The 14,137-nt window shown below is 45.1% G+C and overlaps 1 long non-coding RNA gene across 1 annotated transcript; it reads right to left on the reverse strand.

Moving 5' to 3' along the window:
* Positions 1 to 1,433: 1,433 nt before the first annotated feature.
* Positions 1,434 to 13,835, reverse strand: LOC310658323. The gene is made up of 3 exons (XR_014502231.1): positions 13,582 to 13,835; positions 12,525 to 12,699; positions 1,434 to 1,737 (listed from the first exon to the last, which is right to left on the reverse strand). It is a non-coding gene; the product is annotated as an uncharacterized lncRNA (long non-coding RNA).
* Between the last annotated feature and the right edge of the window lie 302 nt (positions 13,836 to 14,137).

The raw sequence follows: 14,137 nt of genomic DNA on the forward strand, positions 1-14,137 counted from the left end.
ACTCTGGGGTTGCGGCGCTCATCTCGCTTTATTGGCCGAGGGAGCCGGCGTACAGCTTCCGGGACATGTGGCCAGCATGACTAAGCTGCTTCCGGCGAACCAGAGCAGCGCACGAAAATGCCGTTTACCTTCCCACCAGAGCGGTACCTATTTATCTACTTGCACTCTGAGGTGCTTTTGAACTGCTAGGTTGGCAGGAGCAGGGACCGAGCAACGGGAGCTCAACCTGTCGTGGGGATTTGAACCGCTGACCTTCTGATTGGCAAGTCCTAGGCTCTGTGGTTTAACCCACAGCGCCACCCACGTCAGTAGACTCTAGTAATTCCCATTTTATAAAAAGTTACATAGTCCTAAAACATTATTGTATGATTTTAAAAAGTTGGAAATTTCCCATTTTTCTGCTGGAGAAAGGAGGAAGAGATTACCATCCAAAGGCAAAATTTCAAATTTCTTGGACTTTTGCACAAGTTCCACCCCTTTACCACTCAACCACATCCTTGGGGACATTTGCTTTTGACGTCTCTTAATGGCATCATGCCTTGCACCAAAATAACACTGTGCCCCTGTACCATGAGTCTTTGGCTTTGGGATGCTGGGAAACTGGGCAGCTTTGGCTAGGAATCCCTTGTGATATGATAAGCATCCTTACCACACACCTGAAATTTTCAAGTGAATAGCAACTAGATTGCAGTGTGTTTGGTATTGCCAGTTAATAGCAAACTTTCTGACACTTTGACCCCAAAGTCAAAAGCAAAAGCAGTGTTTTTTTCTGGGGGGCTGCAGGGGTACACATCCCCCTAAATATTTTATGAATCTTTGAACTTTTGTCCATTTTCTGTATTTATTTTCCTCGATTTGAAGTAAAATATAGTGATTTTCTTGACTCAAAATGAGAGTACACCTAAACAATTTTTTAGAAAAAGAGCAAAAAGTATACCTTATCAGCAAATTTCAAGATGTCTGAACAGCTAATATAGCTAATGATGAATTGGGTAATTCAAAATGCAACACTGAGCAGTAGTTAAAGGAGGAAAAATGCTCAAATGAAGCCAGAATGGTTCTCTGAATGCACACCTGTATCTGCTTCCGTGTACAACGTCAGTGCCATGTTTAAATAACCACACAATAAAGGACATTTGATTACGACTACAAATATTATGAACGGCAGCCAGCCTAAATGCAGAGCATTTTCCTTTTGATGGGCTTTCGGGCACCAACACATTACCGAAAGCTTAAAGAGCATATTTGTCCTTTTAATACCTGCACATAATTTCACCTAGTGGGCAGCTGGCTTTAATGGGATTTAGACATTTTCATCAGGAAGAGAATTTAGCATCCAGGCCTAAAGTCCACAAATAATCCACCTGACGTACAGAATGGAACATAAAAGAAGAATCTGAATGCCAAATCACAGTTCCAGAAATGAGAAAAACCTGTTGCTATTTATTGCCAAGTGATGCTTGCAAGATGGAAGCAGAAGCTGCCTTAGCATCATTTCTCTAGGTGTTTGCCTTGCGTGGAAATTGTAAAATACCGATCCATTGCGAGAGAGATTTCTTTATTTACTTGCGAAGACACAGTGGCAGAGCTGTCGAGCATGCGTGATCATTCTGTAAGTCCAATCACGTCTTGCCACAGGGAATGCCCTTCAAAAAGATTCTCACAGTTCTCTGTTTACAGAGCTTCTGGTCTTGACACCTTCACACCTGTAACTCCGAAGCAGCAGGGGAAATAGCTCTAAAGGAAAATATGTATATAACTTCCAGGTTTGTGCTAGAGACCGAAACCTCTCAAAAGCTGTATGTGGCATTTAGTATACAGCCAAAACAGTATTTTCCCCTTCTACAGAATCCCAGTGTAGCAGGAAACCCCCCCCCCCAATCATTCAGTTTGTGCAAACTTCACGCACACTCACACTCACACACTACATACGCTACGCTTCTGTTATAAATTCATAGAAAATCAACCATACATCGGCTCTGCACTGTTCCACTTTTATTTTCCTCCATGAAGGAAGGACTACAAAATGGGGAAGGTTTGATACAGGGCAGCCATAATCCCTTCAGCATACCAGCACATCCACAGGAGCCCTGCCCAGTTGCTATGCCAACCCTGATGGTCCTAGACAGAAGACCATCAAGGTCACAAAGAACTTGCATATGGGAGTGGATTCAGCACAGACTGGAACAAAGGACAATAATCAGCTCTTCCCTCTGGGGGCAGGAAACTGCAAACTCCCCTCTGTCACTTGGAAAGTACTCATGGGGAGGGGGAAAGGGGGAACCAGCCAGGTGACAGGACACTCAGGTTACCACCACAACTCCTCCCTCAACCCCTCCTTTCTGTGAAGTATGCATGATGTTTCTGGGGGTGGGCTTGATCTACAGGATGGGAATTTCAAAGTCTTTATAAGACCTTGCACACCATTTTTCTGTGTCTTTCCTCTCTCCTGCAAGTGAGGGGAGCACCCTGTTGCAACAGTTCAATAAAGGCCAAGCCTACAGGTTGCTGTTTTGCTCCAAGTTATCCTGGTTGGTGTCTTTGTTTTTGTCCAAGGGAGCCCTCAGATTTTTCCGGTAACACCAGGAACGGTCGTTTGTTAAGGGTGCTGTGAGAAGAAATTGACAGTTCCCAGGGTTCAGGGGGTGCTTAAAGGTGCTTTAAATGTAAATATATTGGGAGCAGCTGCCAAGACCACGTAACACCGGTCTTGAAAGACCTACCTTGGCTCCCAGTACATTTCCGAGCACAGGTGTTGGTGCTGACCTTTAAAGCCCTAAACGGCCTCTGCCCACTATACCTGAAGGAGCATCTCCACCCCCATCGTTCAGCCCAGACACTGAGGTCCAGCTCCGAGGGCCTTCTGGCAGTTCCCTCACTTTGAGAAGCGAAGCTACAAGGAACCAGGCAGAGGGCCTTCTCGGTAGTGGCATCTGCCCTGTGAAACACCCTCCCATCAGATGTCAAGGAAATAAACAACTATCTGACGTTTAGACGACATCTGGAAGCAGCCCTGTTTAGGGAAGTTTTTAACGACTGATGTTTTAATGTATTTTTAATCTTTTGTTGGAAGCCACCCAGAGTGGCTGGGGAAACCCAGCCAGATGGACGGGGTATTAACAATAACAACAGTCCAACAAGTTGTTGTTGTTGTTATGTATAAACAGTCATAGTTTGCACCTGAATGCCAACTTTTCCTTCAGCAAATTGCCAGTGTGGGCTGTGGTGGGGAGAAGGAAAGTAAACAGAAATCTGAATGGGGACCCTGGCATAGGATGGGGGCGGGCTTTAACTCTTTGCCTTTCCTGTAGTTGCGATCCAGACTGGGCCCTGGGCCTGCAGGTTCCAAATGAGGGGGGAAATTGCCATCAGTTCTAATGGCAAATTTCTTCTAATTCAAATGGCAGAGGCAGCAGGGAAGGCAATTTTGGTGAGGATGTTCATAGCTCAGTGACTAACAAATGGATTCCTTGCAGGACCACAGTGATCCGCTCATTGCGGCCTTAGTAGCTTCCTTGGAAAGTACAATACAATGGCTCCTTGTGACATTTCTAGATGTGTCCCATAAAAAAATGTAATAGAAAGTATCATGTCACTACAACAAAACAATACAGACAACAGTTCATTCTGCATACATCAACATTTGTTGTTGTTTAGTCGTTTAGTCATGTCCAACTCTTCGTGACCCCATGGACCAGAGCATGCCAGGCACTTCTGTCTTCCACTGCCTCCCGCAGTTTAGTCAAACTCATGCTGGTAGTTTCGAGAACACTATCCAACCAACTCGTCCTCTGTCATCCCCTTCTCCTTGTGCCCTCCATCTTTCCCAACATCAGGGTCTTTTCCAGTGAGTCTTCTCTTCTCATGAGGTGGCCAAAGTATTGGAGCCTCTGCTTCAGGATCTGTCCTTCCAGTGAGCACTCAGGGCTGATTTTTTTAAGAATGGATAGGTTTGATCTTCTTGCAGTCCATGGGACTTTCAAGAGTCTCCTCCAGCACCATAATTCAACAGCGTTAATTCTTTGGCGATCAGCCTTCTTTATGTCCAGCTCTCACTTCCATACATCACTACTGGATATCAACATTTAAGTGAGCTCAAAGCTCACCAGTAGGTCAGGTAAACATAACTATAATAACTTCACATTCAAAAGTAGCCCCAAAGCTCTTTGGGCCTGGAACTGATTTGTGTAAAAGAAATCTCTGCATATAAGCTTCCAAACCCACACAGCCGTGTTGGACTATAAAGGAGCACATTAATCATATTTCATGTTGGCTGGGATCCAAAGAGCTACTCTAGATTCACACGAGGGTCCTCCAGCCCTGTAGAATTATTTTAATAGCCCAACACTGTGCCACATTGCAAATTTGTTTTTGAAATTCTCAGTTTCAAAAGCAGCTTGCCAAGGATACTGTTCAGGAAAAGCAAGATGTATAAAAGTATCAAATATATAAAAGGATGTCACATAGAGGAGGGAGAAAGGTTGTTTTCTGCTGCTCCAGAGAAGCGGACACGGAGCAATGGATCCAAACTACAAGAAAGAAGATTCCACCTAAACATTAGGAAGAACTTCCTGACAGTAAGAGCTGTTCGACAGTGGAATTTGCTGCCAAGGAGTGTGGTGGAGTCTCCTTCTTTGGAGGTCTTTAAGCAGAGGCTTGACAACCATATGTCACGAGTGCTCTGATGGTGTTTCCTGCTTGGCAGGGGGTTGGACTCGATGGCCCTTGTGGTCTCTTCCAACTCTATGATTCTATGATTCTATGATTCTAAGATGTAAAGCTCCTTTTGGTCTCGCACAACTAGTTTCATGGTTTTTGGATCCTGGCAACTGACTCCAGTGAGTCTGGACTGAAAGTTCTCGTTCAAATCCTCAGAGAAATGCGAAAAAACTTCTAATCAGAGATTTCCGGTGCTTTATAAGATGCAGTCAATTAGGCAGCCTTGGAAGTGAACAGTCACTTCACCTTGAGTATCGACACACACACAAGTAACTGAAAATTGAGGGATGGCATAATATTTACATAAGCAATCATCTGAAATGTAAATGAAAGGTAAGCGCTTCTATCAAAAAATGGCTGCTTGAAAACAAATCATTCCTTTCATATGCTACCCCAATATATGTTGGCACTCAAACTCTGCTGAGAATGTTAGAAATCCATCAAACTCCTCAGTTGCCTCACTGAAAAATTCATTTCCAAGGCAGTGGAAGCAACAACAAGGGAGATCATCTCTCTTAGACCTGGGCCTCACCAACAGGGAGGAGCTTATTGATGAAATGAAAGTACAGTGGTACCTTGGTTTAAGAACAGCTTAGTTTATGAACAACTTGGATTAAGAACGCTGCAAACCCAGAAGTAGGTGTTTTGGTTTGTGACCTTTGCCTTGGAATAAGAACATGTTCTGCTTCCTGTTGAGTGTGTTCCATTTGTAAATTGAGTCCCCCGCTGCTATGGGAAAGTACGCCTTGGTTTAAGAACGCTTTGGTTTAAGAACAGATTTCCGGAATGGATTAAGTTTGTAAACCAAGGTACCACTATACATGGAACCTTTGGAGGAAGTGATCCTGTCCTCTTGGGTTTCATTATACAGAGTTAAGGGATAGCTGAGTGTAGTTGGACATGCACTTTGACAAATCTCAGAATGAACTCAAGCTTGCAAGAGAGGTTGAAAATAATAAGAAAAGTTTCTTCGGCTATGTTGAAAGCAAGAGGAAGATCGAGCGAGTAGCAGGTCCCTTGCATGGAGAAGATGGAGAAATGCTATTGGGTGACAGAGAAATGGCAAAACTGCTCAAGGCCTACTTTGCCTTTGTCTTCACCCCAAAGAAAAGCAGTGCTCAACATGTTGATAACAGAAACGATTGATGCAAGAAGGGCGCTAAACCAAAGCTAGAAAAGGGATGGTAAGGGGACACATAGCTACTTTAAATAAATTCAAATCTCCAGGGCCTGATGAGCCACACCCAAACCCAGAAAGTTGGGTGGGGAATGAATAATAATATTATTATTAAAATTATGGTTATTAAAATAGATCTGGTGCAGGCCTTCAAACTAGGAGAAACTACTGTCAAACAAGTAATTTACTTCTTTTACTTGTGTTAATTATCCACTTGTCAAATAAAGTTCCCTCCACCTTTTAAAATACTGAAGTATTTAACTAGAAGTACATAAAAAGCCTTTTAGCAAGTGTAGGAGTCAAGTTGTGGGATAATTCCTTCAAATCAAAACGCAAGTAAGGTAAGCTTTCACATTCCACAGATGACCATAAACAGAATGTTAGCCTAATTGAAAGCTTTGATGTTCAATAGCAAAATTAAAGAGACTCCTTTTTATGCTGCCCAACAAGTGACAATTGGGACTAAAGGAGTTTGTGGATGTAATCTCAAAACTTCTGTCTATAATCTTTGTGCAGAAGAGGGCGATCATGGTGATCGAGGGTCTAGAAACCAAGCCTTATGAGGAATGGTTGAAGGACTTGGGTATGTTTAGCCTGGTAAAGAGGAGATATGATGTTGTTGTTGTTTAGTCGTTTAGTCGTGTCCGACTCTTCGTGACCCCATGGACCAGAGCACGCCAGGCACTTCTGTCTTCCACTGCCTCCCGCAGTTTGGTCCGCAGTTTGGAGATATGATAGCCATCTTCAAATATCTGGAGGGTTGTCACACAGAAGATGGAGCAAGCTTGTTTTCTCCTATACCAGAGGCCAGGACTCAAACCAAATGATTCAAGTAACGAAAAAAGAGGTTCTGACTAAACATCAGGAATAACCTGCGGACAGTAAGAACTGTTCGACATTGGAACAGGAAAGAGGTGATGGACTCTCCTTCCTTAGAGGTTTTTAAGCAGAGGTTGGCTGGCCATCTGTTGTGTATAATCTTGTTGAGATTCCTGCATTGTAGGGGGTGGACTAGATGACGAGGTCCCTCCCAACTCTACAATCCTGTGATTTTATGATTCTATGCTACTATCATATGTACCTGTGGTGCCAGTGTGGTATAGTGGTTAAGAGTGGTGGACTCGTAATCTGGGGAACCGGGTTCGCGTCTCCGCTCCTCCACATGCAGCTGCTGGGTGACCTTGGGCCAGTCACACTTCTTTGAAGTCTCTCAGCCTCACTCACCTCACAGAGTGTTTGTTGTGGGGGAGGAAGGGAAAGGAGAATGTTAGCCGCTTTGAGACTCCTTAAAGGGAGTGAAAGGTGGGATATCAAATCCAAACAACAACAACAACTCCTCCTCCTCTTCTTCTTCTTCTTCTTCTTCTTCTTCTTCTTCTTCTTCTTCTTCTTCTTCCTTTCCCTGCCCACCCCCCTCTGCAAATGGTCTACTTTCATTTTTGTGGTTGTTGGTAAGCGGTTTCACTTCCAGCAGAAATCAGCGGCCACAACCCAGCACACATGGACAATCTGGGAGCAACAAACAGAGGGAAGCAATTTCAATAAGAAAATATAGGTCATGTTCATGTTGTCTGGTGGTTGTTAGGGGCAACAGAAATGAAGATGAAGACAATCACGTTGATAGGTGACTTCTTAATATATATAAAATGCTTTTTCTTCGCCGGCCCCATTGTTGAAGCCAATGTAAATAGGTTTTTTATTTCAGGGCAATTTCATTTTCCTGCTACATCTGAGCGCCAGTCTAAATTGTCTTCAAAACCCTCTTTAAAGCTCAATTGGCTTCTCTATTGAGCATATTGAATGTTGTGGGAAAACATCAGAAATGTGTTAGTGCTAAAAGTGTTTTTAAGCTAGAAATATGTCTCACTCACTCACTCGCGCTCTCTCTGCTTTTCCCTGAGCACCAAATGTTATATGGAAGCAAATGCTATTTATTATCTACATACAAATAACTCCGATATCATTCTACAATTTAAAGCCTTTACAGGCTGAGGAAAAAAGTATTATGGCCTTGTGGAACAGATTCATGCTCAGTTTCTGCTGTTGTAAAATTGTATTTATGTACAGTGCCTGACATGGCGTTGTTTTTCTGCGAGGGCTGAAGTAAGTCACTGAGTTTTATGAGGAGTGCATCATAGCAATGTTTTGATTTTGTTTATATATTTATTTACTTCCTTTTGCATTTTGGTTAAAAAAGAAAAATGCCAGTCTGTAGAGCAAGCCCAAATATTTTCCCCTGTTGTGGTAAAATCAGTGAGGCTGGTACACAGAGAAGGGGGAGAGAAATATTCCTTGCTAATCGTACTGACTTTTGCTCTCTATGTCAGGCCACTCATGATAATAAACATGTTTGTTTCCCAGACAGTTCTGTTACAGAACAGAGAGGACAAAATGGCCTGTTTCATAGTAATTTTACCACATCAAATTGTCTGTCAGCCCTGTGACTGTAAGATGATGAATGGGACCACGATGGGAAATGATTGCTTAGGTTTTGGAGCAAATTGGACTGCATGAGGTGGTAGACAGACAACACAATCTCACGGATGTGCTGAGTTCAGCAGAGCTTACTTCTGTGGTGTAACAGAGTAATCCTACAAGGCTGGAGTAGGGAGCAGTTGTGATGGGCAAATTGACCAATCCAAAGCACTGTAGGGCTTGGGCTTGTAGGCCGGCCCATGCAAAGCTTGTCTGAGGCCTGGGGCCAGAGTCTTGTTGGAATAAAATTATAAACTCAATGCGAAAAGCAGCCAGTCCCTGGAGACCCACGCCTGGCCGGCTCAGCCCTCCAAAGCCCATGGCAAGTGTACTTGGCTGCTCCCCAGCTCTGCTGGTACCAACATAGTATAGCACAGGGATGCGGGTGACACTGTGGTCTAAACCACTGAGCCTCTTGGGCTTGCCGATCGGAAGGTTGGCGATTCGAATCCCCACGAATGTCCCAGCTCCTGCAGACCTAGCAGTTTGAAAGCACGTCAAAGTGCAAGTAGATAAATAGGTACCGCTCTGGCAGGAAGGTAAACGGCATTTCCATGCGCTGCTCTGGTTTGCCAGAAGCGGCTTAGTCATGCTGGCCACATGACCCGGAAGCTGTACGCCGGCTCCCTCAGCCAATAAAGCAAGATGAGCGCCGCAACCTCAGAGTCGGCCACGACTGGACCTAATGGTCAGGGGTCCCTTTCCCTTTAAGGAAAAGAAGGGTCTTCCAGGATCAAATCAGAAGCCGGGACGGCTTCTGTAATTCCAGGACTCCCCCTGGAAAATAGGGGCACTGGGAGGGTCTGTCCTGTTCACATGAAATGCTAGAGCTTCAAGGTGTATTTTCTCTTGTTCATGAGGAATGCGGTGTGGAGCTTTTGGGGTTTTCATGGGGGGGGGGGGTTGGGAGTAAGATGGGTTTGGATCCCAGAGATCTGAAACCTCTCCTGATCCACCCCAGGAATGCCCCACCCACAACAGTGGGCCTTCCCACAGTAGCCAGAAGGCTTCTGACACCAGGGAGGTCTCTGGGGACGTTATGTTCCCTGAGGGACTGTAGGATTGTGCTGGAAATGTGCACACAATTGCAGCCTCAAGTAGTAAAACGTCGAGCCTTATCAGCTCAGTCTACAGCTAGGTGCGCTACACAGCATTAGAATGCCTAAACAGGAATTCTGAGAGCATATTTGTGTTTTCTGTTGAAAGGCGGAGATCTGCACAAATTGACTTACTGCCTCCTTTCCCTTGGGGTAAGCATTGCCCCCCCCCCCCCCAAGGTAAGAAATTGCTAAAGCTACAATAGAGGAGAAAGCCTATCCAAGCTAACATTTTGTCTCGACAATTTTTAGGTGAGATCCCACTCAATTTGTTCCGCTTCTCTTCCCCGAAATGAAAACGGAGTTAAAAGTTTTCCTGTGAGGAATTTATTCCATCAGAAGTGGTGGTGCGAATTGTCCGTGTGTTTCCATTGTCTCAAACTATATAAATCTGATTTACTTTCAAACCTCCCTCTCTACACCGTTCCACTTTAAAACCAGACATAAAATAACTGGAGCCAGCTGGGATTACAGTGGCATAAAGCAGGTGCTGTCTTCTACCACAAACCTTCTTTTTTCCTTTTTCCTTCTCTATTAAGAGTCTGCACGAAACGAATATTTATCTGGCTGAGGCTGGGTGAATATTGATGGTTCGTTTGCAGCAGCAAGCCCAGAATACACGGAGGAATGATTGAAAAGACACTCTCCAGAAAGGTTGAGCGAACATAAGAATCTACCTTTGCAGGAGGGGCTGGCGCTGCATTTCCACTTACACTCTCAGCTACAGAGGTCAGTCAAAAAGACAAGAGATGGGCAGGGCAGCCCCACTGGAGAAGGAAAGCAACTGTGCTGGTCCCGGGGGAGGTTACCGTGCGGCGTGGTCCGTGTCCAAGGCAGGGAGTCGGCCGTGGTCAGGAACTCTGGCAGAAAGCAGGACAGGGTGCCGGCAGGAACAGGTAACCAACGATGTTGCTCCCGCAACCTGGGACTGGGCGGGCTGGCCGTTATCTCCTCTGAGGCCTAAGGCGGTCCCGGCCCACAGGTGACTCACCTCCCCTGGCCTTAAGGCGAGCACTCCTCCTGCGAGAACTTAGTTCCCTCCACCTCTCTGCCCTGAGCCTCTGCAGCTCAGAAGAGGCTGGAGGGTTACCGGACCCAGAGGCAACCTCACCTTCCCCTGACAGGGCTCGTTGAGGAGCACCTGCAGGCAATGGGTCCTCGATCACCTCCGGAGCCAGAGCAGATTCAAGCTCCTGCCCTGGCTCAGCTGGCCCTGGAGGCGGGGACTCCTGTGCAGGCTGGGATTCTTCAGGTTCAGCCTCTGAATCAGATTCCCAGGCCATCACAGCAACTTAGCTGTTTGGAGGATAAAGGGTGTGGCACTAGAGAGGGTTCTAAGCAGGGAGGAAGCAAGGATGAGGAAGAAGTAGCAGAAAAATTAAAGACTAGAGAGCTAGGCTATGGCACACTGGCTAAGAACACAGTGTGGAGACCGGGTCAAATATATGTTGGAAATGTAAAGAAAAAGAAGGTACTATGTATCATATGTGGTGGGAATGTAGAGAAGTTAATTTTGGGGGGGGGGGAATGATATACAATGAATGGAAAAAAATGTTTCAAATGAAATTTGTAAAGAAACCAGAAGCATTTTTGTTAGGGATTTTAGGACGAGGCCTGCCAAGAAAAAATGTTAAAGGGATCTGGAGGTGTGGATCCTGTCCGAAGCCTGGACATGAGCTACAGCCATGCCACAACCCCAGGACCCTGGGGGTGCCAAGATGTGACGTACGTCATAGGGCTCCCCCTACTGGTGGTTAACCCTTAGTGAGACTCCCTGCGGATGGGCAGGAGTTGGGATATAGTCTTGTTTCACCCAATGCCTAAGCCAAACCCAAACTGCTCACACCTGTAACCAGTAAAGTTGTGGCCTATTTTATCCTATTAATCTGAAATATTCCTGTCTGTGTGTTTATTATATAAGGGAACTGTGGGGCCCGGGGCCTTGACATGCAAGCAAGACTGTTTAAATAAACAGATCTCAGAAGGGATCCGAGGATGAGAAGGGCTCTAAACCTATCTGAGTGAAGACCTCACTAGGCTTTTTTCTGAAAGCAGGATCAAAAGTGGGAAGGTGGAAGCTCTCATATTGCCTAATATCAGCTCAGGTTGCCTGTCCAGTTTGCCTAGTACAGTGATACCTCAGGTTAAGTACTTAATTCGTTCTGGAGGTCCGTACTTAACCTGAAACTGTTCTTAACCTGAAGCACAACTTTAGCTAACGGGGCCTCCTGCTGCCGCCGTGCCACCGGAGCACGATTTCTGTTCTCATCCTGAAGCAAAGTTCTTAACCTGAAGCACTATTTCTGGATTAGCGGAGTCTGTAACCTGAAGCGTGTGTAAGCTGAAGCGTATGTAACCTGAGGTACCACTGTGCTGTCTTTTCTGACTGGCAGTGGCTCTGCGGGGACCCCAGTTAAGAAGAGTCACTCCTGAATTCTGGTCCTACCACACTGACATCCTATTAACTGGAGGTGCCAGAACTGAACCTGGAAATCAGCGATGTTGTTAGGTACAGTACTTAAAAGATTTGGGGCTCTTACCCATCAGGCCACCCCTACGAATAAGGCAGGATGACATTTTGCTGCAAGAGAAGTGTGTGCTTCCTTTTGTAACAATAAGACATGATGCTGCACACACAGATAAGATGCTAGAGCAGATTTAAACGCATGATTGAGAAACAATGGAAGATTGTGGAGGGTGGATTTGGAGATGGAAGATGCGAATAGAGAGACAAGAGCTGAGGAAGAGGGGTAGGGATTTAAGATGGGGCATTAGCTGAAGGTGGAAGGCCTTTGGCTACAAAAGGCGGATAAGCATGTAACAAGTGTGTGTGTGTGTATGTATGCGATAGGTTAAAGAGAATAGCTGTATATACTGATGGATGAAAAGAAAAGATTCAGAGTAACAGAAAGGGGAAACCAGAAAATATAGATTATTTCCAGCTCAGATTAGTAGTGAGTGGACAAAAAGCACTAGCAGAAGCTACACACTGCAACACACAAGACTAGTATGCATTCAACAACAACAGATTAATGAAATATTGAATATTCACAAACCTTCTTTAGCAAACGGTTAGCCACCTGTTTGGATTCACAGCAAAGAAGAGTGGTTTGTTTGTTTGTTTGTTTTTGTCCATCACACATGCAGACCCAAAATAGACCAACAGAAATGCGCACAGATTTCTCTACAGGAAATACTGGAAATTCATTATCTGTCCGTCAGCAACCAGACCTAGCAGGATCTGAAACACAGACTCTTAGAAATGTAGTAAGGAATGCAATCCTATGCACCGTACCATAGCTGTCAATTTTTTCCTTTTCTTGTGAGGAATCCTATTCAGAATAAGGGAATTTCCCTTTAAGAAAAGGGAAACGTTGACAGCTATGCACCGTACTCAAAGGAAAACGAGCATTAGGTGCAGATTCCCTTTCACAGGGCAGGGGAAGGTTGCCCTGTGTAGCTAATGTTGTGATAAGACACCTGATGCACATTTACATGGGAGTCAGCCCCACTGAATGTAACGAGACTTATTTCTGAGTAAGCAGGCATAGGGTGGCATGGGCAGTGTTTTGACAAAAGTGCTGTTAAAATCCACTTCTTGCCCTTTAATCAAGAGCAGCTGCTTATGGAAAGCATCTCCCTTCTGCTCTTTAAAATTCCCAAAAAGGAGCCTCAGCCTTTTGTTTTGAGCATGAGGAAATTTCAGCTAAGAGAGAGAGAGAGAGAACAGGAATTGAGCAAGGGAACAGTGGTCCCATGGTGGTTATTCATGGCCCAGCCTGGCCTGACCACCTCTCTCATCTCCTTAAGACACTGTTACAGCTGCCACATGGTACCTTTTTGGGGAATGTTGTGGGTGGCTGGAGAGGATACATTGATTAAATATTATCCTTCCTAACTCACGCTAGTGAGTGTATTCATACAGCCGAGTACATTTCCCCCCTTTTACACAGCAGGAAGCTAGTTGCAGATTCGTTAGAATCTCTTTACTTCAGCAATCCAATCTGGCTTTGTTCAGATTGGGTTTGGTTCCTGGTAAATCCCCTTTTATCCCTCCTAAAGAGAATAAAGACACAGGAAGCTTCTTTTAAAAGTAATAAGAAGTTTACTCACATTCAGTTCACAGTTGGGTCCCTGAAGGCGTTCTTCAGTTTAGAGTTACAGAAGGGGGTTTGAGTCCATCCCATATGGGAATGAGCCTGTGTCTTGGTGGCTGAGAGCCAGCAGACAGCAAAATACATCAGTATCAAGAGAGCATGGCATCACGAGGAAGAAGAGTCAAGAGAGAGGATGATGGCTGCGTGACTGGCCCTTTTGTTAGGTCTGGAAGGGCCACGCCCACCTGCCTGGTCACATGCAAAGGAAGGATGCTTCAGAGCAGGTTTAACAGGAAGTTCAACTGGCTGGACCAACATTCCCCTGCATGTCCACTCTAGGCAGACAGGAAATGTTGTATTTGACTGCTTATATTACATCTCACACCTTTTTGGACCTCTCCTTTCATGTTAAGGTCTTCTTTGAGACTTACAAGGCTGTGCTCTCCATTGCACAACAGTTCAGCTGCTTGAGACACACTTGGGCAGACCACACAGCTGATCTGTAGAGATAAAGGCATCAGGACCCAAAATTCAGGACTTGGATTCTCCCAGGCGCAACTCTTAACGATGAC

This window comes from Podarcis tiliguerta, assembly GCF_965153285.1.
Source record: "Podarcis tiliguerta genome assembly, chromosome: 10".
Classification (NCBI taxonomy): domain Eukaryota; kingdom Metazoa; phylum Chordata; class Lepidosauria; order Squamata; family Lacertidae; genus Podarcis; species Podarcis tiliguerta.